Raw genomic sequence first — 23,087 nt, forward strand, 5'->3', positions numbered from 1 at the left:
CCCTTGATACCTCAGAACATGTCCTACCAACCGATCCCTTCTTCTAGTCAAGTTGTGCCACAAACTTCTTTTCTCCCCAATTCTGTTCAATACCACCTCATTAGTTATGTGATCTACCCATCTCATCTTCAGCATTCTTCTGTTGCACCACATTTCGAAAGCTTCTATTCTCTTCTTGTTTAAACTATTCATCGTCCATGTTTCGCTTCCATACATGGCTACACTCCATACAAATACTTTCAGAAACGACTTCCTGACACTTAAATCAATACACGATGTTAACAAATTTCTCTTCTTCAGGAAACGCGCCATTGCCAGTCTACATTTTATATGCTCCGACCAGCATCAGTTATTTTGCTCCCCAAATAGCAAAACTCCTTTACTACTTTAATCTGACATTTATGATGTATAAAACCCTTCCACTGGCATGCATGTAAATTTTTTGCCATGCATACTTTAAGAAGTAGTCTACATCATGCAACCTATCATTCGCAATAGGAACAGATCCTTGCAAAATTACTACACATACAAAGAATATTAGTCCACATTCTTACATAAATTCACGTATCGAGGAAAAAAATATCATTTCAAATCATTAACTCTTACACCATCAAATTACGCCAGAAGTAATGGTATAATGCTGGAATACATATGGAAATATTGAGCTGAAAACTCATACTTAGGTGACTCGATGAAAGAGGAAACGCTGTTAAATTTAAAAAGTTGCCATTCGCGACACAAAAAACTGGCACTTATGACGTATCTGAATATAGATTAGGCGTGCTCCACGTAGCAGAGTGATACCAGCGGGTAAGAAATTCCAGAGTTAAGTACGGTCACTTAGGATCAGTCGACAGGGCAATGGCCCGTCAAGAAGAGAAGAACACAAGGAATGTATGGATTTAGTGAAGGTCATTGTGTAAATTTACCACGGCATACAGGAGGGCAGAACATGCAAAAGACAGTGATCATAATCCACGTGACCTGTCGCCGGTAAATTAAATATAAAGTTTCGGAAATTGACCGCTCTGAAACAAAAAACCCGGAAATGATCAGACGGCTTGATGAATGTCATTAATTGCGAACATATCACAGACATGAAAGTAGACATATGAAGAGAGGAAAGATACGCATAAATACATTTCTAAGGCAGTCGTAGAAGTGGAGATATGGGGAAGATGTCATTCAAGGTGGCGGCTCCTCTGGGGTGGTCCCCCACTTTCTCTCAATTGAGGGGGGGAGGGGGCTGGATGTGGCAATGTCACATTGTTCATTTCACCACCACCCTTCAACCCCCTCCCCCACTTCCCCTCCACTACACCTTCCCCTACCGCCTTCCCACCCCTGCTTCCCCTCCCCTACCCCTCTAGTGATTTGATGAGAAAAAGACTCAATCTGTCCTCAGCAGCTGGAGAGGAAGTATGTAAGATACTAATTTGGGAATTGTGTTCATTTATTGCTAATTTTTGATTGGCAGGGCTACAAAAAATTCCTCTCGTATAAAAAAGGAATCTCATGACCAAGAATGGGTGTTAGATTTGCGCAGTGTATTGTCTATTTATTTAATCATTAATTAAATTAGTTAAATTGCTGGGAAATATGTTCAGTAGATGAGATGCTGATATTGGACACAGGGGAGTTCAATAGATAAATTACCTATAATCATACAGCTGAGGACAGCATCCATAGCCTCCTACTTGTGTAATGGAAGGTGGTGATTATGGATGCCCTTATGGGAAATACCTTTCAGCAAATAATGTTGAAGGAGCAGGATGGACTGAGGATGTATTTCGCAACTCATGGAGGCTACTTCCTATGCTGGAGCAGTTCATGTTTTTTTTTTTAAAAATCGCCGGTCAATTCAGAGTGCAGGTTAAAACTTTGTCTTATTGTGCTACCCTGGCCTGAATGAACCTGACGTGCCCTCCTTGGCGTATGGGGCTCGGCTGAGGATGCTTGAAACGGGTTTCGTTCACCTTTAAAGTCGCATGTGTGTATATGTACAGCTTGCTGTGTGCCATAGTCCAGAATACCACTGCAGATAGGTGTGGAACCATCCTACAGCCGCTGCCAGATGAGTTGCCTCCTACCGAACTACAAGCGTACAGTTGCTGAGAAATCTGTACACAGATTCATGAAATGAAGGAATAGAAAATCAAACTATCACTGCAGTGCAGGGAGAGTAGCCTACTACCGATCTACAAGTGAAACAGCTGCTAAGGAAGTTGTACACACACTTATATACGTGGTTAGAAGGGACAGGATAGCAAACTAACAATGAAGTGTAGGAAAGCCAACACACACTACCATGGATGGCAAATGTTTCACTGTTCTAATTACATATCGAAATTGTTGTGAAAGAACCACCGGTCATAACCAGTGAATCACAATGGAACACACACACACACTGGTAATCAAGAAGCAGCATTGTAATAACACAACTACTGCAAAAATCGACCCCAGTAGCACTCGCCAGGGAAGAGTGGCGGCAGCTGCTTGTGCATTCACCTCGAAACGTGGGCACAGACTAAAAAGCTCAGAACCAGTCTTATCTCCCCTCCTAGACCCTCTTGCCTCCCTGTTCTCCTTCAGTGGGTAGGGTGAAATATAATTGTAAGAAACCATGTGAAAAACGATGTCTCCTAAATGGATAAAAATGCCCTTTAACTGGAAAAGGGAAATGTATCTAATAGCAAGAAAGAGGCAGTACCAAACTGAGGAAATTTATTAAAAAGTTCAGAAGTACGTTTATTATGTCTGAGATTAGCAACTCTGATAATAATATTAAAGCAATTTGGAATATTGTTGAATAGAAAACAGGGCACCCGAGATCATAAGAAGACTGTGTTAGCATCAAACTGAATGAAAAGTTTATTTACAAAGTCAGAGGATGAAGATATTTTAATGATCATGTTTTTAAATGTTATTAGAAAATGGGATCCATATGTTCATGAGAAAAGGCAAAGGTATATATCGAAGAAGCAATATCTACGCAATTAAATAAAACTGAAATTCCACCGCTTCTACTTCTGAAGTTAGGAAAATAATAAACTCACTCCAAAGTAAAAGCTTGCATGGAATTGATGACATCTCCAACAAAACACTAAAAGCTAGTTCCTAACAGGTAAGTAACATCTCACTGAAACATGGCACTTTTGCTGATGGATTGAAATATGCTGTTGTTAAACAACTGCATAAAGTGGGGGATTGGTCTGATGGTAACAGCCATCGCCCAATTTCACTTCCGACAGCTTAGTCCCAAATTCTTGAAACAGTTATGTAGCTGCTCATGGAATAGCACACTGCTTGTCTGCGAAAAGTGTTGCCGTTTTAGGCGCTCAACTGCTGTAATGTCAGTTCATTTACTTAGAACAAGTGACTGAATAAACATGAACACTGATTTGCTGCATGAAGTATTACCGCCTTGTGTTCTTCAGGACTGGTTCTTATATTGGTTATAAAGTACACTCCTGGAAATTGAAATAAGAACACCGTGAATTCATTGTCCCAGGAAGGGGAAACTTTATTGACACATTCCTGGGGTCAGATACATCACATGATCACACTGACAGAACCACAGGCACATAGACACAGGCAACAGAGCATGCACAATGTCGGCACTAGTACAGTGTATATCCACCTTTCGCAGCAATGCAGGCTGCTATTCTCCCATGGAGACGATCGTAGAGATGCTGGATGTAGTCCTGTGGAACGGCTTGCCATGCCATTTCCACCTGGCGCCTCAGTTGGACCAGCGTTCGTGCTGGACGTGCAGACCGCGTGATACGACGCTTCATCCAGTCCCAAACATGCTCAATGGGGGACAGATCCGGAGATCTTGCTGGCCAGGGTAGTTGACTTACACCTTCTAGAGCACGTTGGGTGGCACGGGTTACATGCGGACGTGCATTGTCCTGTTGGAACAGCAAGTTCCCTTGCCGGTCTAGGAATGGTAGAACGATGGATTCGATGACGGTTTGGATGTACCGTGCCTACGGCCAGTGTAGGAGATCGCTCCCCACACCATGATGCCGGGTGTTGGCCCTGTGTGCCTCGGTCGTATGCAGTCCTGATTGTGGCGCTCACCTGCACGGCGTCAAACACGCATACGACCATCATTGGCACCAAGGCAGAAGCGACTCTCATCGCTGAAGACGACACGTCTCCATTCGTCCCTCCATTCACGCCTGTCGCGACACCACTGGAGGCGGGCTGCACGATGTTGGGGCGTGAGCGGAAGACGGCCTAACGGTGTGCGGGACCGTAGCCCAGCTTCATGGAGACGGTTGCGAATGGTCCTCGCCGATACCCCAGGAGCAACAGTGTCCCTAATTTGCTGGGAAGTGGCGGTGCGGTCCCCTACGGCACTGCGTAGGATCCTACGGTCTTGGCGTGCATCCGTGCGTCGCTGCGGTCCGGTCCCAGGTCGACGGGCACGTGCACCTTCCGCCGACCACTGGCGACAACATCGATGTACTGTGGAGACCTCGCGACCCACGTGTTGAGCAATTCGGCGGTACGTCCACCCGGCCTCCCGCATGCCCACTATACGCCCTCGCTCAAAGTCCGTCAACTGCACATACGGTTCACGTCCACGCTGTCGCGGCATGCTACCAGTGTTAAAGACTGCGATGGAGCTCCGTATGCCACGGCAAACTGGCTGACACTGACGGCGGCGGTGCACAAATGCTGCGCAGCTAGCGCCATTCGACGGCCAACACCGCGGTTCCTGGTGTGGCCGCTGTGCCGTGCGTGTGATCATTGCTTGTACAGCCCTCTTGCAGTGTCCGGAGCAAGTATGGTGGGTCTGACACACCGGTGTCAATGTGTTCTTTTTTCCATTTCCAGGGGTGTATATTGTACCGACAGACATCACCTCACATCTTTAAAGGTTGTGGTCTTACGCCTTTAAAAAGAATACTGTGATGGCAAGAATGCAAATATCGGATGTAGTACTACACACAACCATTTAAATTTAAGTCTTTAATTCCAGCTACTACATCATACGTGTTTTTCACAGAGAAACATCTCTCAAAGGCGTAATTGTTAGTAAGAATTTCATTCAATTTGACACATAATTTGTAGGCAGAAGAACCCATATAACTAATGATTGGCCTCGACGGGACATGCACCGTAAGATGTGCTCTTAACCTTTGCATGTGCGGATTCATGAACTATAAAGTTTTAAAAAACTCTCTCATCAAATAGAAAGAGATACTGTTTACAACACATTTGATGTCCTTAGAAAAGTATTTATTTAGATCACGATTAGTTTTGGAAATCCCATTCTTCTCAAAGAATTCCCTTACCCTTCTAACATATTCACTACCAGGGATTCCTTTTATCTGCTTCTGCGACAACATACGTTTTGAGTTTCTTATTGATACCGTGCACAACTAACTCCTCATTTCCATTTTCATTTCTATTCTTTTTTACAGTTCTGGTTTTCACTACAAAGTGAACAGCTTTCTTCAGCCACATTATTACCAGGGAATCTGGGGTTTGCTGACCTTACAGTAGTTCAAAGTTCTTTTTATCTCTAAAATGAGCGATTTTACGTCATTATTATGTAATGATCTGTCTGCTGTATACTTATAGCCTTTTTGTAACGACTGAAGTTCTTCCTTGTTGTAAATAATGTCGGTACTTTTAACTACTCTACCGGAAAACTTGTGATTACTAAACTGATTCACGTTATTGATGCATAACTTTTGTCGTCGTTTTAGATATAATTTTTATCATTGTGTTAACGATATCTCCTCTTTTGTTTTCTACTACACATTCAACATATTGCATCAACCTGTCGAATTCCTAAGAACTTCACATCTTTTAAGTGATACAAGTACAGACGTTTAGCAAGATCATCGTATTTGCAGTACAAACTTTTAATTTCACCGACAACTCTTCAATCCTCGTCTTCACAGCACAACTATCCCAGTCACTTTTTCTAACCTTGACTTGCGCAAAATTAGTAGTGACACCTTCGGACATACACCTCCTAATAAAACAAACAGCAGTTGTTGGTGCCTTCAGTTTAATTTTGTTACTGATGAATTCATGAGCTCGAACCATCAGCTGGTATGGTGTATTCAGTCTCTCTTGATCCATAGTGGACGTGGGACAACGGCTGGTCAATTATTTAACAAAGAAGTTATTTTATTTTCACTACCAGTTTCGCCAGTTCAATACGACATCTTCAGGCCCCTGCATAACAAAAACAATATACATTAAGTATATATGAAGGTGAGCTACAGCAAGCTTTACAGAAAGGGATGGGTAGCAATAAAAGAACATAAAAACCACACAATGCAAAAGGTAACGTGAAGACAAATCCCAGTGAACATACAGCACAACAAAATAGAATGTGTAAATACTGGTTAGCATTGAAACTACTTTAACATTACAATGTTGTAAGAGAATACACAAAAATTAAAAAGACCAAAAATAGATAATGCACAATAAGAAGCTCAGACAAGGCTTGTTAATTTTTTCCTGTAAAACCTACATACTTCATATAGATAAGAAAAATCCTAGTTCATATGAGGACATTTTCTCATTCAAAGTAAAATATCGCAGTATACTCTGTGAAGTACACAACAGTGTGCATATCAACAGCTTAAGTATTATAACTATTGGTGGCGTATCATAATTAGCTCTCACAGCATCAAAAATGCAACCTGGCGCAAAACCAATCGCCAGACAACACATTAAGTTAAAGACGGAATGCAAAGTATGTGCGAAGAATACTCAAAAAATAATTTGAAAACACCTTACGTAGTGTATCAGATCGAAGTAAAATATATACTTTCGTGTCTCTTACATCTCTTAATAGGCGGGCAGTACAAGAGTGGAGTATAAGATATCGCACTCATGACCTATCTATAAAATGACGAACCCATCCAACTACGAACTGGCACATAGCAAAGTTGTATCGCCATAAGTAACACGAGTATGGACAAAGATAAAAGATACGTAAGTACGCAAGGAAAAAAAAAGAAAAAAGAAAAAAAAAGCCAACTCTGATGTTAAAATAGTTTCAGTGCTAACCAGTACGTACACGTATTATATTTTGTTGTGCTGTATGTACTGAGGGATCAGTCTTATCGTTGCTTCTACCATTATCTAGTTTTTAAGTACTTTTATTAGTACCCGTCACTTTCTGTAAACGTGGCTGTGATACACCTCAATATATAATTAGTGTATACATTTTATGATGCAGGGGCATGAAGATGGTATATTAGATTGCTGAAACTGGTAACTCGAATAAAGTAAAGTAACTTCTTCGTTTGCACGGCTGTTTGGCGACTTAGTAAACATTTGACCAGTCCACGTCCACAATGGATCAACAGGGACTCACCAATGTCCAGTGTTGGGCAGCAGCATTATATCTGGATACCATAAACAAACAGTGGTCTGGCGTAGGAACTCACTCAAGTGACAACCCTTGAACATTTACATGCCAGCTTCCAATTCTGCCCCGGTGTTGGTAGGACATGTTGCATCACTATTTCCTTATGTGTCTGTCTTTCTTTTTGGACCTGACGTGTGTACCGGACTCTCACGTAGTGCCCCCCCCCCCCCCCCCCTCCACGTTCGATAGATTTATACCCTCAATTACTGCGTGGCGTACGTTGCAACAAAAACGAATCTGCTGGACGAAAGTCGCTAGAGAAACAGGTGAAAACAATGTTTGTACAAATATGTGTACAATAAGTCAAATGTTACTGTCTGGAAAGAAATACTATAGGGATACAAACCACTGGCATGCTATTAGGGTGTGGGTGATAACTTTGTGACGGACAGAATGATAAAGAAACAGAGATAGACTGATATATAGATAGATAGAGAGATATATATAGAGAGAGAGAGAGAGAAAAAGAGAGTTTAGATTAGAGAGAGGGGAATGGAGGAGATAGGCACAGGCAGGGTAACGGAGAAGATGGAGAGATAAAGGAAAGTGGAGGATATGAATAGAAAGAGGGAGGAGGAGGAGATGGACAAGGGAGTCGGAAATTGAGAGAGAGAGAGAGCGGGAGGGGGGGGGGGGTGGAGCAGATGGACATCGACGGGGTGAACGAGTTGAATGACAGATTGAGAGGAACGACCAGACTGACAGAGAAAACGGCAGGAGACGATGAGTGGGGATGGAAGGCTTGTGCGGAGAGAGGGGAGGCGGGTTGATTGTCAGAGAGGGGGGAGAAGGAAATATACAGAGAAACGGGAAGAGTGGAGATTCACTAAGAGGAGACTGGAATAAATACATACCTGAGCGATGCGAGGCACTGAGCTAATTGTTATATGAAGTATTCAGGTTGAAGTTATACATATTTTTACTATTTAAAAAACGTAATCCAATACTTAATAGAGCTTTACATGCGGCATAGAACAATGGGAAGAGTAGTAGAACGTGAACTGTAGGAGCAAATGAATGCATTGGAAGCAGTGGGGGTGGGGATGTCAGTACAATCGCTAGACAAAGAGATTATATTGGTTTGGCTGAAATTACGACTCCCTTCACACATTATCATGAGAAGAACTGGGTCAAGCTCTATAAAAATGTGGTAGGGAAAAAATTTCAATCATAAAAAGAATGTTTAGCTACTTTGGTTCAAATACTTACAGGAAATACACTTTACGGCCATGCCGCAGTAGAAGAAGTCACTGCCCCACATGACATACTCCATTTCACGTGGAGTTAAATAGAACGAAGGCCTCCCGGTAAAATAAAAATTGTATGTTATCCAGATCGATGTGAGAAGAATGCTCGAACATTGTCAGAGAGAAGGAAGATGCAGATGATGGGGTGTTAACAACACTGCTGCCAATAAAATTTCAGTGCGGGAAGGATAATAAGCAATGAAATCTTACTACTTGTGGGTAAATATTATTGTAAGAAGAATAGCTGTACGTGATATAGTATTATAGAAGATGCGAAATGTAGTGTACAAACTTGCTGCCAATTGCAACAGCAAGACTCTATGGTAGATGATCCCTGACAGCTGGCAGCAGTTGTCAGCTTTCAACTGCGAGGAGCAAACGGCTGAAGGCAAAACAATAGTCGTCCAAAGAGCTATGACAACACTGACACGTTGCTTTTGAGACGGATAAAACATAGTGTAATGTAAGTGGTTGAAGTAGACACATGAAACCTCCATGAGAAGTCCATTGCAATTCTCACGGATCTTCTTTCGTCGACTCTAATAAGGCCTCACTGGATATGTAGCTCAACTGAGCTTGGATGGCCGATATGGGTGCGTCAATCCATACTGCTTCACGTCTGTCCCAGATTCACAAATCATATTGGTTGTCGAGTAGTGACATGCCAATTTCTCTGCAGTCCCTGTCCAGATGTTTCTGCTGAGCAAAATATCTGGCAAACGTGGCTGAGGGCACCCTCTCTAGCGAAGTAGGCCAGGAAGGCATAGGCAAAAGGTGGGCTAGCGTTGTCTTGTGAAAAATAAAGTAACAGAAAACTCGTTAGGGCACAGACACAAGCCTTAACACAGGTACATCCACCATGGCGCTGTGCTCAAAACTGGGACTCGTCTGAGAAGAAATACATGGCGTCACTCCTACGTCCTGTGTTGCCATTGGATGCGCCTCTGTCAGTACAGCTCTGTCTGCTGCAGCGTGCCGTCAAGTCACAACTATAATCGCTATGTTCACAGTCCGTGGTGCTCCAGATGTGCTCACACCGTTTGTGTCAACACGTATCTTGCTGCAAATAAACCTATTTCGTGACTGATGCCTGCCTGTGCGACCCTGCACTGCCGAAGGGACAATATGTGTGTTCCCTCAGACGCTAGACGCGGGGGGCAGCTTACATCCGTTTTAGTTGGTAGAGCTCTTTTATAAGAACGGTGAGTGTGCGTCAGCAGCCTAGCGGAAGTTCCGGACATTCAGAGGTATGAAAAAAAAGGCATTGGTCCGATGTCTGCTAAGGGTCTGGGAAAAATGAATACAAAATTCGGAAAGACAGCTTGTTTTCGTGTGCAATGTGGCAGAGGGAGGAAAGCAGTTGTTACGTCTCTCGAAGATATGGCCGCAGCATTGCAAGAAGGGACAAGCGGTGGTGTGGAAACGTGTATTGTATGGGGAATTGCCCGAACGTTGGACATATATGCGAGCCCTGCGATTACGATGCATACAATTAAAAAAGGGAATATCCTGCAGTGCAATCCACACAAACTTACTCATGTCCAGAAGTTGTTCCCGAGCAGGGGAAAACACCCTGGAATTTATTGCTTGCATGGAAGTGGACAATGAATGGATATGTAACACTCTATGGACAGACGAAGCACATTTCCATGGACATGTTGAAACGCAGAACTGCAGAATATGGACAACTGAAAATCCAAACGCAGATCAACCGGTATCACTGAATTCTTCAAAGTGTCCGTGTGGTGCGAGTTAGCGTCGTCGTTTATCGTACGGCCGTATTTTTTCGAGGAGATGAGTCTCGCGGTTCCTGTTACCTGTACCGTCACTTGTAAACGCTATGAGAGTCTTTTGCGCACCAACGTCATTCCATTCCTTCAGCAGGGTGGATGTGTCGGTAGGATTAATTTTTATGCAAGATGGCGCTTCTCTCCGCATTGCACAGCCAGTGAGGCGGTTGCTACAGAATTATGAGTCTTCATTTCTCGACAGCCTCGACGTCCAGGTCAGCTGATCTTAATCTCTGTGACTTCTGGCTGTGAGGTTATCTGAAATATGTTGTGCTCAGTGCTCCAGTTATGAACGTAGCTGAATTGAAGATAAACACTGCACAACGCATTCTGAACGTGACACCCGAGACAGTCCAATTTGTTGCGGAACATTCTGTTTCTCGAATTCAACTTGAGGCAGAAATCGGTAGACAGCATACTACGTCTTGCACCTGTCTCTTAATTAGAAACCTGCGTCATTTTGCTATCTATGCGGTTTTTCTCTTCAGGACAATTAAAAACCGGTTTTTCCCGGCTCATGTGGGACGACCTTTCCGTGGTGGATAGGCTTACATAACTAACAGTGCCACACCTGTTGACTGCAGAACTTGTGCACTGATGCACATTGAATAGTACGGATGGTGTAAAGTGCACATTGAATAGTACGGATGGTGTAAAGTGCACATTGAATAGTACGGATGGTGTAAAGTGCAGTTCACACTATAGCCGTCGTGCGGCGGTCATTTGTAGGCGGCCCCATTTACGTCAAGGCGCGTTTTTTGCTATCTCGTTCCCCCCCGTGTCAATAATATACTGTTCAAATTTGTTGTTATTCTGAGAAGCGGTTCTCTTTCTACAGCGTTTTAAAACTGGAACTTTAGTTATGGATGTAGAGTCTTGTACCACAGCAATCAAGGGAAAGGTTGTTTTGTAGCTGGTAACATCTTTCTACAACCCAACTGCCCACTTGGATTAACAGGGTTCTTTATGTGTTTAAACATAGAGCTGCTACATAACTTTAACAGCGTCCATGTGTTGTGGCAGAAGCTCTTCAATATACACTCCTGGAAATGGAAAAAAGAACACATTGACACCGGTGTGTCAGACCCACCATACTTGCTCCGGACACTGCGAGAGGGCTGTACAAGCAATGATCACACGCACGGCACAGCGGACACACCAGGAACCGCGGTGTTGGCCGTCGAATGGCGCTAGCTGCGCAGCATTTGTGCACCGCCGCCGTCAGTGTCAGCCAGTTTGCCGTGGCATACGGAGCTCCATCGCAGTCTTTAACACTCGTAGCAGGCCGCGACAGCGTGGACGTGAACCGTATGTGCAGTTGGACTTTGAGCGAGGGCGTATAGTGGGCATGCGGGAGGCCGGGTGGACGTACCGCCGAATTGCTCAACACGTGGGGCGTGAGGTCTCCACAGTACATCGATGTTGTCGCCAGTGGTCGGCGGAAGGTGCACGTGCCCGTCGACCTGGGACCGGACCGCAGCGACGCACGGATGCACGCCAAGACCGTAGGATCCTACGCAGTGCCGTAGGGGACCGCACCGCCACTTCCCAGCAAATTAGGGACACTGTTGCTCCTGGGGTATCGGCGAGGACCATTCGCAACCGTCTCCATGAAGCTGGGCTACGGTCCCGCACACTGTTAGGCCGTCTTCCGCTCACGCCCCAACATCGTGCAGCCCGCCTCCAGTGGTGTCGCGACAGGCGTGAATGGAGGGACGAATGGAGACGTGTCGTCTTCAGCGATGAGAGTCGCTTCTGCCTTGGTGCCAATGATGGTCGTATGCGTGTTTGGCGCCGTGCAGGTGAGCGCCACAATCAGGACTGCATACGACCGAGGCACACAGGGCCAACACCCGGCATCATGGTGTGGGGAGCGATCTCCTACACTGGCCGTACACCACTGGTGATCGTCGAGGGGACACTGAATAGTGCACGGTACATCCAAACCGTCATCGAACCCATCGTTCTACCATTCCTAGACCGGCAAGGGAACTTGCTGTTCCAACAGGACAATGCACGTTCGCATGTATCCCGTGCCACCCAACGTGCTCTAGAAGGTGTAAGTCAACTACCCTGGCCAGCAAGATCTGCGGATCTGTCCCCCATTGAGCATGTTTGGGACTGGATGAAGCGTCGTCTCACGCGGTCTGCACGTCGAGCACGAACGCTGGTCCAACTGAGGCGCCAGGTGGAAATGGCATGGCAAGCCGTTCCACAGGACTACATCCAGCATCTCTACGATCGTCTCCATGGGAGAATAGCAGCCTGCATTGCTGCGAAAGGTGGATATACACTGTACTAGTGCCGACATTGTGCATGCTCTGTTGCCTGTGTCTATGTGCCTGTGGTTCTGTCAGTGTGATCATGTGATGTATCTGACCCCAGGAATGTGTCAATAAAGTTTCCCCTTCCTGGGACAATGAATTCACGGTGTTCTTATTTCAATTTCCAGGAGTGTAAGTCCACGTTATCCTCTCTGGTGGTGAAGCATAAGTCCCACTATAAACACTACTCCGGTCGCTATACACTCTCCTAGCTGGTGTTGTGAACTGACAGACACCAACTAGAATAGTGGCTGTGCTAGTGACTGAGAGACTGAACTATTGGCTGAGAGCCGGCCGCTGTGGCCGAGCGGTTCTAGGCGCTTCAGTCTGGAACCGCGCTGCTGCTATGGTCGCAGGTTCGAATCCTGCCTCGGGCATGCATATGTGTGATTTCCTTAGGTTAGTTAGGTTTAAGTAGTTCTAAGTCTAGGGGACTGATGACCTCAGATGTTAAGTCCCATAGTGCTTAGAGCCATTCGAACCATATTTTTTACTGGCTGAGAGATTCAGACTGAGCCCTCCGGTCCACGGCGACTAACTAAATACTTGCGGTTGAGAGGGCGTTGGCGGCACGTTCTTTGCGAGTCTGTCTTTAGCCTCTCTCCTAATAGGTGCATTTGTTCCAGTGCCTTCTATCGATCTACTTGCTTCATCTTTGCCGACCGGTGTGCTCACGACAGCTTACGCCTATACAACGGACATCCTGCACTTTTTTTATTAAACATGTTTTTGAAACGGGTGACCATGAAATAAAATTTAGTGAGACGAGCGTGCTAGCTAAGACATCGCATTATTACACACGTATGTATAGAGAGGCTGTAGAGATTTTTAAACACCACAATAATTTTAACAGGAAAGAAGAAGGCTTGAAGCTAGATAAGATATGGCGATCGACTCTGTACCAAAGATGTGACAATCGATTACCTTCGATCGAGAGTAATGACGCCAGCCAGAGATAGTTTTACTGTTGACAACATGTGACGAGTGGTGGCGCCCTCTACGCGCTCTATATAAACAGGACCTCCACGGCCTAGCAGCCAGTCGTTGACTCACCTCAGATGATGTTGCCCGCAGCTGGCAACGAAACGTCAGGGAGAAGTATTTCTATTATTGGACCACGGCCTCTTAGCCCGGAAGTTTTAATTACTGAAGACGCCGGCCGTGAAAGCCTACACGCTATGATTAGACGCCTCTACGGGGAGGATATGTCGGTTATGGTACGACGATTGGAGAGCCTACGCAAGAAGAAGGCCCAGCAGCTTTGTTCGCTCACTTTCTTGCTACGTTGTCGTGACACCGGTACAGTTCCGAAGTTTTTGAAGGTGAGAAGATTGTTTCATTCAGCGCAAGCTAGCCGTATCTATTCACGCATGGAACTGGCAATGCTACGAGAACGGATCCATCAAACACGTCGAGGATTGGCGGTAACATGCAGTCAACTATTAAATCTCCATCTATTTATTAGCAATACAATGCAGGTTTCCGATTGGAATAAGGTGGATGGGCTAACATTTAGATCCATGGAACATAGTGCAGAAGTGTCTTCTAATAGACAGAAGAAGAAGTTTGACTATCTACATAAGAGCAGACAGGAAACAACGGTTACAGACAATTCTCGAACAGTTATAAATTTGTCCGGAAAAGAGTTATCCAGGGAAGAAACTTCTGTTCTCTCGAAAGGAGGAAATTTTGCAATTACTCCACTGAAGATTCCAACGGAGGATATTGTAGCTAATATAGAGGCGGGGATTCGGCTGTTACCATCACACACTGCTGATGAAGTTAGGATGGAAACAGCCAGGATACTGCGTAAAGCTAAGCCACCTAGCAGTAATCTGTCTCAAGGAGAAAAGAAAGCATTACGGGAGATAAATGCGGACAAGAGTATTATTGTACTTTCTGCTGACAAGGGAAATGCTACCGTGGTGATGAAGAGTGAAGACTACCACAAGAAGATCAGTGACCTTTTGGATCTTACCACGTATAAAAAGTTGAAAAAGGATCCTACAACGAAAGTGTTGACAGTTACCAATCAATTAATAAAAAAGTCTTCTATTCCTTCAGAGGATAAAAAAGATCTTTGCAAAACGGAAGCTTATCCTCCTAGATTATATGGTCTACCTAAGGTGCATAAACCTAATGTCCCACTGAGACCGATAGTAAGTGCTATTGGATCCCCTACTCAAGAGCTGGCTAGACATCTTGCCACCTTGTTACAACCGTTTATCGGAAAAACTGATCATCATATTAAAAACTCTATGCACTTCATCGAAAAATTGAAGGAGATTACCGTCAGCCCCAGTGATATTCTTGTCAGCTTTGATGTGGTGTCTCTGTTCACGATGGTTCCTGTCAACGAAGCTCTTGCTTGCATATCTGACATATTTCCTACTGATATAGTAGCTTTGTTTAGACATTGCCTTTCCACGACTTATTTTCAGTATAATAATGAGTTCTATGAACAAATTAATGGAGTGGCAATGGGTAGCCCTCTAAGTCCAGCCGTTGCTAATATTTTTATGGAATTTTTTGAACAGCAAGCACTGCAGTCAGCTAGAAAAAGGCCTTTGAAGTGGTATCGGTATGTGGACGACACTTTTGTCATATGGAATCATGGTGAAGAAGAACTGAACCGTTTTTTGAAGCATTTGAATAGCATCAATTCAAAAATACAATTCACTATGGAGACAGAAAGTAACGGCCAGATAAATTTTTGGGACGTCTCAGTAATTAAACGAGCAGATGGGACTCTGGGTCACAAAGTCTACAGAAAAGATACGCATACCGATCGTTATATTCATAAGGATTCAAACCATCATCCCAGACAGAAGAGAGGTATTATCAAGACATTGGTGGACAGGGCTAATAAAATCTGTGAGCCAGCTTATTTGCAAGAGGAACTAAACCACTTGCGAACCGCTTTCCAGAAAAATGGGTACGCTGGCAAGGAGATAGATAGAGCACTCCATCCCAGAAGAGAAATGTCCGAAAACGTGCAACAACAACAACCATCGGTGGGGAAAGTTTTTCTTCCATTCATCCACAATATTACGGACCGTATCGGGAAAGTGCTGGCCAAGTTCAGAGTTGAAACAATCTTCAGACCCACAAAGAAGATTAGTGAATGGTTAAGATCGGCGAAAGATGCACGACACCCTCTAGCTACTCCTGGTGTCTATAAGATTCCGTGTAGTTGTGGGAAGGTTTACATTGGAACCACAAAAAGAAGTATCAATACTCGCCTAACTGAACATAAAAGGAATTGTCGACTGGGACACACGGACAAATCGGCTGTAGCGGAACATGTTTTTGAAACGGGTGACCATGAAATAAAATTTAGTGAGACGAGCGTGCTAGCTAAGACATCGCATTATTACACACGTATGTATAGAGAGGCTGTAGAGATTTTTAAACACCACAATAATTTTAACAGGAAAGAAGAAGGCTTGAAGCTAGATAAGATATGGCGATCGACTCTGTACCAAAGATGTGACAATCGATTACCTTCGATCGAGAGTAATGACGCCAGCCAGAGATAGTTTTACTGTTGACAACATGTGACGAGTGGTGGCGCCCTCTACGCGCTCTATATAAACAGGACCTCCACGGCCTAGCAGCCAGTCGTTGACTCACCTCAGATGATGTTGCCCGCAGCTGGCAACGAAACGTCAGGGAGAAGTATTTCTATTATTGGACCACGGCCTCTTAGCCCGGAAGTTTTAATTACTGAGACTGCACTTTGTTTGGGTACCGAATGAATACGACGTACTCTTTTCTACGTTGTGCAGTTGCAGTGGAATGCTTAATACTCTACTAACGAAGCCAGTAGTATCTTGCATGCTAACATGACGTCTGTTGCGTGCCACCTCCACGGCGTCGCAGAAATGCAGCGGAACGGTTGTCGACTGCAAGGGAAAGTACGGTGGCAACTCGAGTCATACATGCCGGTGCCGCAGCGGAACGCATTAGTTGCCGCGGAGCCCGGGGCGGCTGAGCACCCGGTGAGCAGTACCTGTTGCTGAGTGCCGCGCCCTCCGGTTCTGCAGCCGACAGGCGGCGCGCCCGGCTGGGCTCTCGACGTCAGGGGCGCCGCTGGAACCGCCGCTGTCGGCTCGAGGGCTCTACAGCTGCGCCGCCCCACAAATGAACATGTGCAGGTGCGCCGCGCCGCGCCGGGGGCGCTTTCCAGCACGCGCCGCGCACCGCGCTCTCTGCCGAGGCAAGGGCGCGGAATTACTGCCAACTCGAGACTGTCGCCCTTAAAGTGGATACCCCTAAAGGTCGATGCGCACTGGACGCCAACGGAACGGAACGGAACACCAGGCAACGTCATAGTTCGTCTGCAGTTACTGAATGTCTAGATGGTACTGAAAGTCATCTATAATATTACTGAAATAAGGTCATTAGTTTAATTCTGACGCCTAAAGCCAAGCATAAATCGATTTAAAATAATGAAAAGTTGCGCCAGTCACTTCTTTTTTCATTCTTGCGAGGGTACGGTACGAACTTTCCGTCACCGATTTGATTCATACTGACAGGCTGCGTAGGGTACGACTACGAGTACAGCCGTTGGAAAGAGCAAGATGCAACTCTGGAGCGTTTTCGAGAAAATCGAGTTTAAACATTTTACACTTGCGTACATACTGGGTGATCAAAAAGTCAGTATAAATTTGAAAACTTAATAAAACACGAAATAATGTAGATAGAGAGGTAAAAATTGACACACATGCTTGGAATGACATGGGGTTTAATTAGAGCAAAAAAAAAAAAAAAAAAACACCCCATATTGCTAGACGCGTGAAAGATCTCTTGCGCGCGTCGTTTCGTGCTGATCGTGTGCTCAGCCGCCACTTTCGTCATGCTTGGTCTCCCAGGTCCCCAGACCTCAGTCCGTGCGATTATTTGCTGAAGTCGCAAGTGTATCGTGATCGACCGACATCTCTAGGAATGCTGAAAGACAACATCCGACGCCAATGCCTCACCATAACTCCGGACATGCTTTACAGTGCTGTTCACAACGTTATTCCTCGACTACAGCTATTGTTGAGGAATATTGGTGGACATATTGAGCATTTCCTGTAAACAACATCATCTTTACTTTGTCTTACTTTGTTATGCTAATTATTGCTATTCTGATCAGATGAAGCGCCATCTGTCGGACATTTTTTGAATGTTTGTATTTTTTTGGTTCTAATAAAACCCCGTGTCATTCCAAGCATGTGTGTCAATTTGTACATCTCTATCTACGTTATTCTGAGATTTATTCTGTTTTCAAATTTATACTGACTTTTTGATCACCCGGTACTTCGAATGGTCGATAGTAGCTAAGGCTCAAATGGCTCTGAGCACTATGCGACTTAACTTCTGAGGTCATCAGTCGCCTAGAACTTAGAACTAATTAAACCTAACTAACCTAAGGACATCACACACATCCATGCCAGAGGTAGGATTCGAACCTGCGACCGTAGCGGTCGCTCGGCTCCAGACTGTAGCGCCTAGAACCGCAAGGCCACTCCGGCCGGCCTAGTAGCTAAGGATTTCGCATCCAAACGAGTAGTTTCATGAGGGGGAGGTCTGTGGGTCGAATTTATCTTCCAGTTCTCATTTTTTATGTATTTTCCCACGTAGTTCTAACAACAGATATGCGTGGTATGCCACGAAATTGTGTGATGACCGAGAGACACTTATGAATGTAACCCACGTGTTTTTTGCAATAAACACACTGAAAAACCATGAACTTCCAAAGATTCGTCGTTCCTTGCCAGTGCTGTATGCCAAAATGTTTATTTCCCTGTTTCTACAATAAGTGTTATCTTGATCGTATAGCGCTTCATAGGTTATACTGCTATACTTGTTGCCGTACATGTAGATAAAATATAAATAAAATGACTGTACTCCTTTGATTGAAAGTTCTTCTGTATCCTTTTTTCAATCTCATTACAAAAATTTCTCTCTTCCTTTTCGCAGGATAAATATTATGAAAATAAGAAATGAAGCATTCAATAATAAAAGTTTGCACCATCATTATAATTACGGCAAAAGGAAAAAAAGGGTGCATCTATATACTCCACGCTTCTGAAAGTAACAGCTTATCACGGTCGGCTGCTTATGTCTCCAATATTAACGAACAAACAAAATATATAAATTTATGTACATTTTATTGTTCTCTTAAAGGACTGAGAGCTGCTTCTTCCTGTTTACGTATGTTGAAGTCGTATTCCTCGTGACTTACACACGCTGCCAATATAAATAAAATTGAAGAGAGGAGCCGGCCGTTGTGGCCAAGCGGTTCTAGGCGCTTCAGTCCAGAACCGCGCTGCTGCTATGGTCGCAGGTTCGAATCCTGCCTCCGGCATGGATGTGTGTGATGTCCTTAAGTTAGTTAGGTTTAAGTAGCTCTAAGTCTAGGGGGCTGATGACCTCAGAATTTAAGTCCCATACTGCTTAGAGCCATCTTCGAAGAGGGGAAGTTCGTACGGTCCCTTATTAGCGTAACGCGATTCGAGAAGTTATTCAACTGCATTCGTTTAAATGAATATTTTTGGTGATGTTCGCATATGTGATTTTCCTCCTTTCTTGGATTGTAGATAAATTTTTGAGGTTTCACTCAATCGGAAAGTCAATCAAAATGAATCTTGGAGGGTATTAAAATACAAGTGTTAGAAATGGCATCTGTCTATCTACGTACAGCTATTGTCCTTTCTCAATTACACAGAATGTCACACACATGCAAATCATCATTTACAGTGTTCGTTTGTGTAGCCAAAACTTGCTACAAAAATTTTACAGCACTACAGTTTCACACAGAGTTTGTACACATTCAGAGGTGTTACAGAGTTTTGGATTATTAATAAAAAAGTTAAATGATCTAGTTTCTCAATGAGAATTTTTCTCCTTGCCCTTTGCGGTGTACATAAATTTCAAGCTCTAACATTAAATCCACTGTATGTGATGGAGCATCTTAAGATCTTCATCTATGTTTTCGGAAGAGTGTCCACTGTTTTTTTATGTCTGTTGCTATTGCTGATTTTGCAGATTGATTATGTGTGTAACAGCTGACGTGTTCAGTGAACCTGATTTGAAAATTGCTGCCGATTTGTCCTAGGTAACAGGACGAGTGAGTTTTACATGTGATTTTGTAAATTCCAGAGACTGAGGATTTAACTTTTTTATTGTATATGGTGTGGATTAATTTCTGTTATAGTTTGTTGTTTGTGGAGAAGGCTACTTCCACTTTACGTGACTTTAGTAGGTTCATTCTTTTTTTGCGAAATGTTACCTGGGTAAGGTACGCTGGGCATTGTATTATTGGTTCCTTCTACAGAACCAAGAATTTCTTTCTTTTTTGTTATTTTTTTCTGCATATTGTCCACCACTGAGTTTCGGAAGTCATTAAACATTCGTTTGCTTAATGATTTTTAATTCGGATGTTGTTTGCTCTGTAGATTAATATTGTATGCAGCTTTTTTGTGAACCTCTGTGTGACATGATGTGGCAGGGAAGGTACTGTCAGAAGTCGTCTTTTTTCTGTGTATTTTGAAGCAGTGCCTGTTTGTTTGATTTTCTTTGCACAAACCTAGAAAATAAATGTTATTATTTTTTGGTATTTGGCTATGATACTTATTTTCTCGTGCACATTAAACAAATTCATAATAATAATGTCATAGATGCCACCTTTGAGTAAAATTAAGTTATCATCTATATATGTTTTATAGTATATTTGACACTTTGAGCAGGGTTCCAAGCTGATGAATACTTTATGTTCTTCATAGTTTATGAAAACATCCGAGATTGTGTCAGAAGCGGATGAGGCCATGTACGGTCCATCTGGTTTTTGATAAACATTACCACCGAAACTAAAGTAATTGCAGATGAGGACTTTTCTCCCTCTATCTCTATTCATTCAATAATCTCAGTTTTTGAACTATTTTTGTGCATCAATAAGTTACTCTTTATTATTACAACGGCTTCTATAACATGATTATTGGAATATAGGTTTTTATGTCTAGTGGTATCAAATGGGCACCATTTGTAAGATTCTTTTCTTTTATTTCAGTGGCTAGTGTGGTACCGTTTTTTACAATATGTTTTGTTTCTTATTTGAAATACTTTTCAGGAACTGATTGAGTTTTCGAAACAGATTGTATGCAAGGCTGTTCATATTCTCTACTACATTTCTCATAGGACATCCTTCCTAGTGTACTTTAGGTTGGGACCTTAATATGGGGTCTTCATAATTCATTCAGGCGATGTACTTCTTTTCATATTTTGTTAGTAAGAAATGGTTTTTCTTCAACTGTCCTTTCATTTTGTCATGGAATTTTTTGTTAGATATTTGTTGAGTTGTATTTTTTCCTGTGAAGAATTCAAGAGCTTTTGAATTTGTTCACTTTCTTTCTTAACGACAATTGTGTGTCTTTCACCTGATTTTAGGATTATTGCCTGATTTTCTGTATTTTTTTTCTTTATGCTACTTACTCTTTTTGAATCATTTGCTGCGAGTCTACAGTTATCTTTGTATCTCACTATTTCCTTGTCAAGGACATCGTTTAGTTTGCAACTGATGGCAACTTTTTCATTACTGTTCAGTTTTATAGCGTTTTGCATTCTTTATTGCTACTAGGAGCTATGTCAGTATGTTGTGTGACAGGTTTTCTTTCGCATTAAATTTCAACTTTTGTTTAATAGATGTAACACTCCTGTAGAATGCGTGTGCTTTTAACGTTATTCCCTTCTTTTTTAGTCTGATGTTATTTAGATTTCATATTGTTCACTTTTGTAATGTTTTTGTTACAGATCTTAAGGTACCCCTTACAACCCATGACATGAATTTTCTCCCAAGCGAGGTTCCATATGTTAGGACCCATGCTGTGTGCTGTTTGTAAATGTATGTCCAAAAGTTGTCTGTTATGTGGTATCACCTATCAATACCACCCCACAGGCGTCGTAGTAACAGAATTGAAAGGTTCAATGAGACACTGATAGTGATCGTGCATGATCCAGCAGACCCAATGGAGCGCGCCCACTGAGCAACGTTTTAGTGACTCATTACTATGAGCGACCTCTAATACCATGACAGAGGACAGCTAGTGACAGCGACCCCCCCCCCCCCCCCCCAGCCCTTGGCGCCACATTGTTACATAAAGCTCTGCAGATGCTGCCTAGTCATCATTCCATCATTATTGCTGTTGTAATAGCTGGACTCTGTTTCTTGTTGCACCATTTGTTCTGAGTCATCTTATGCTTGTAAAAATACATGTTAGGTAAGTCTTCTGTTTCTTGTGTTAGCTTGTCCGCTAATCATTTACGGTCCGGTCCAGCTTTCCTATGATGACAGTTGCTGCAACACTCTGCAGCCAGCCTCTCCTTGCCATTGTTTAGGAGGTTGTACACAACAATTTAGAATGTCTTTCTTCTTGTATATTGACTGTTTCTGTATTTAAGCATACTGCTTCTGTTTCTCGCTACACAATCTTTGTACAGTGACTTCTGTATCCTACATTAATATTAATATAGCTAAGAATCAGAACCAACTGCTTACACGCCTTGTTGAATTTTATGTGTTCAACCGTTTTGAAAACCTAAAGTTTCAGCATTCGAACTTGTACATTTCTTTCATATTCATGAATATCAGGACACTTATGATGTTGTTGTTGTTGTGTATGATGGCAAGAACTATGCCCCTTACATGAAGTCATTAAAGATCACTTAACTCACATTGAGCGAACATTAGGGCTGAACAAAAATGACTGACAAGGCACAATGCATCTTGTAGAGAGTAGAGATGGGCAAAACTGTTCTTTTCAGAGATTGGGTCAGAAATGTTCACTCCCTGAAATGAATTAGCTCTTTTTCATGACTCACCACTCATTTACAATATAAAATAAATGGAAGGCACATTGCCCTTTAAACTTGGTTTATTCCAGTACTATACCTGTATTTTGATCTTATTTGATCCTATTTTGAAGTAACACAGATAATGAGTAAGAATTTTGTATTGTTTATTGAAATTTCCACGATATGACAAAGTTTTTGATTATTGATTTATTTTGCACTATCGTGGTTTTTTGGGTGATCGGAAAATGTTGTAACTTGAGAAACACAAAATCCAATGGGGCACTGCGCAATGCAGGCAGCCAAGGTAGAAGCAGGGCAGAGGCTGGCGCTGGCTGTGTTGTGTGGCGTGCACTGTGCTGTGACCAGCAGAGGCGCTGCTGATATGCTCCGTCTCTCTCTCTCTCTCTGTCTCTCTCTGCCGCGGGAAACGTTTGGAGCTACCGTTCTTTTTTTCTGAATCACTGATTGTTCACTCCTT

This window comes from Schistocerca cancellata, chromosome 8, assembly GCF_023864275.1.
Source record: "Schistocerca cancellata isolate TAMUIC-IGC-003103 chromosome 8, iqSchCanc2.1, whole genome shotgun sequence".
Lineage (NCBI taxonomy): Eukaryota > Metazoa > Arthropoda > Insecta > Orthoptera > Acrididae > Schistocerca > Schistocerca cancellata.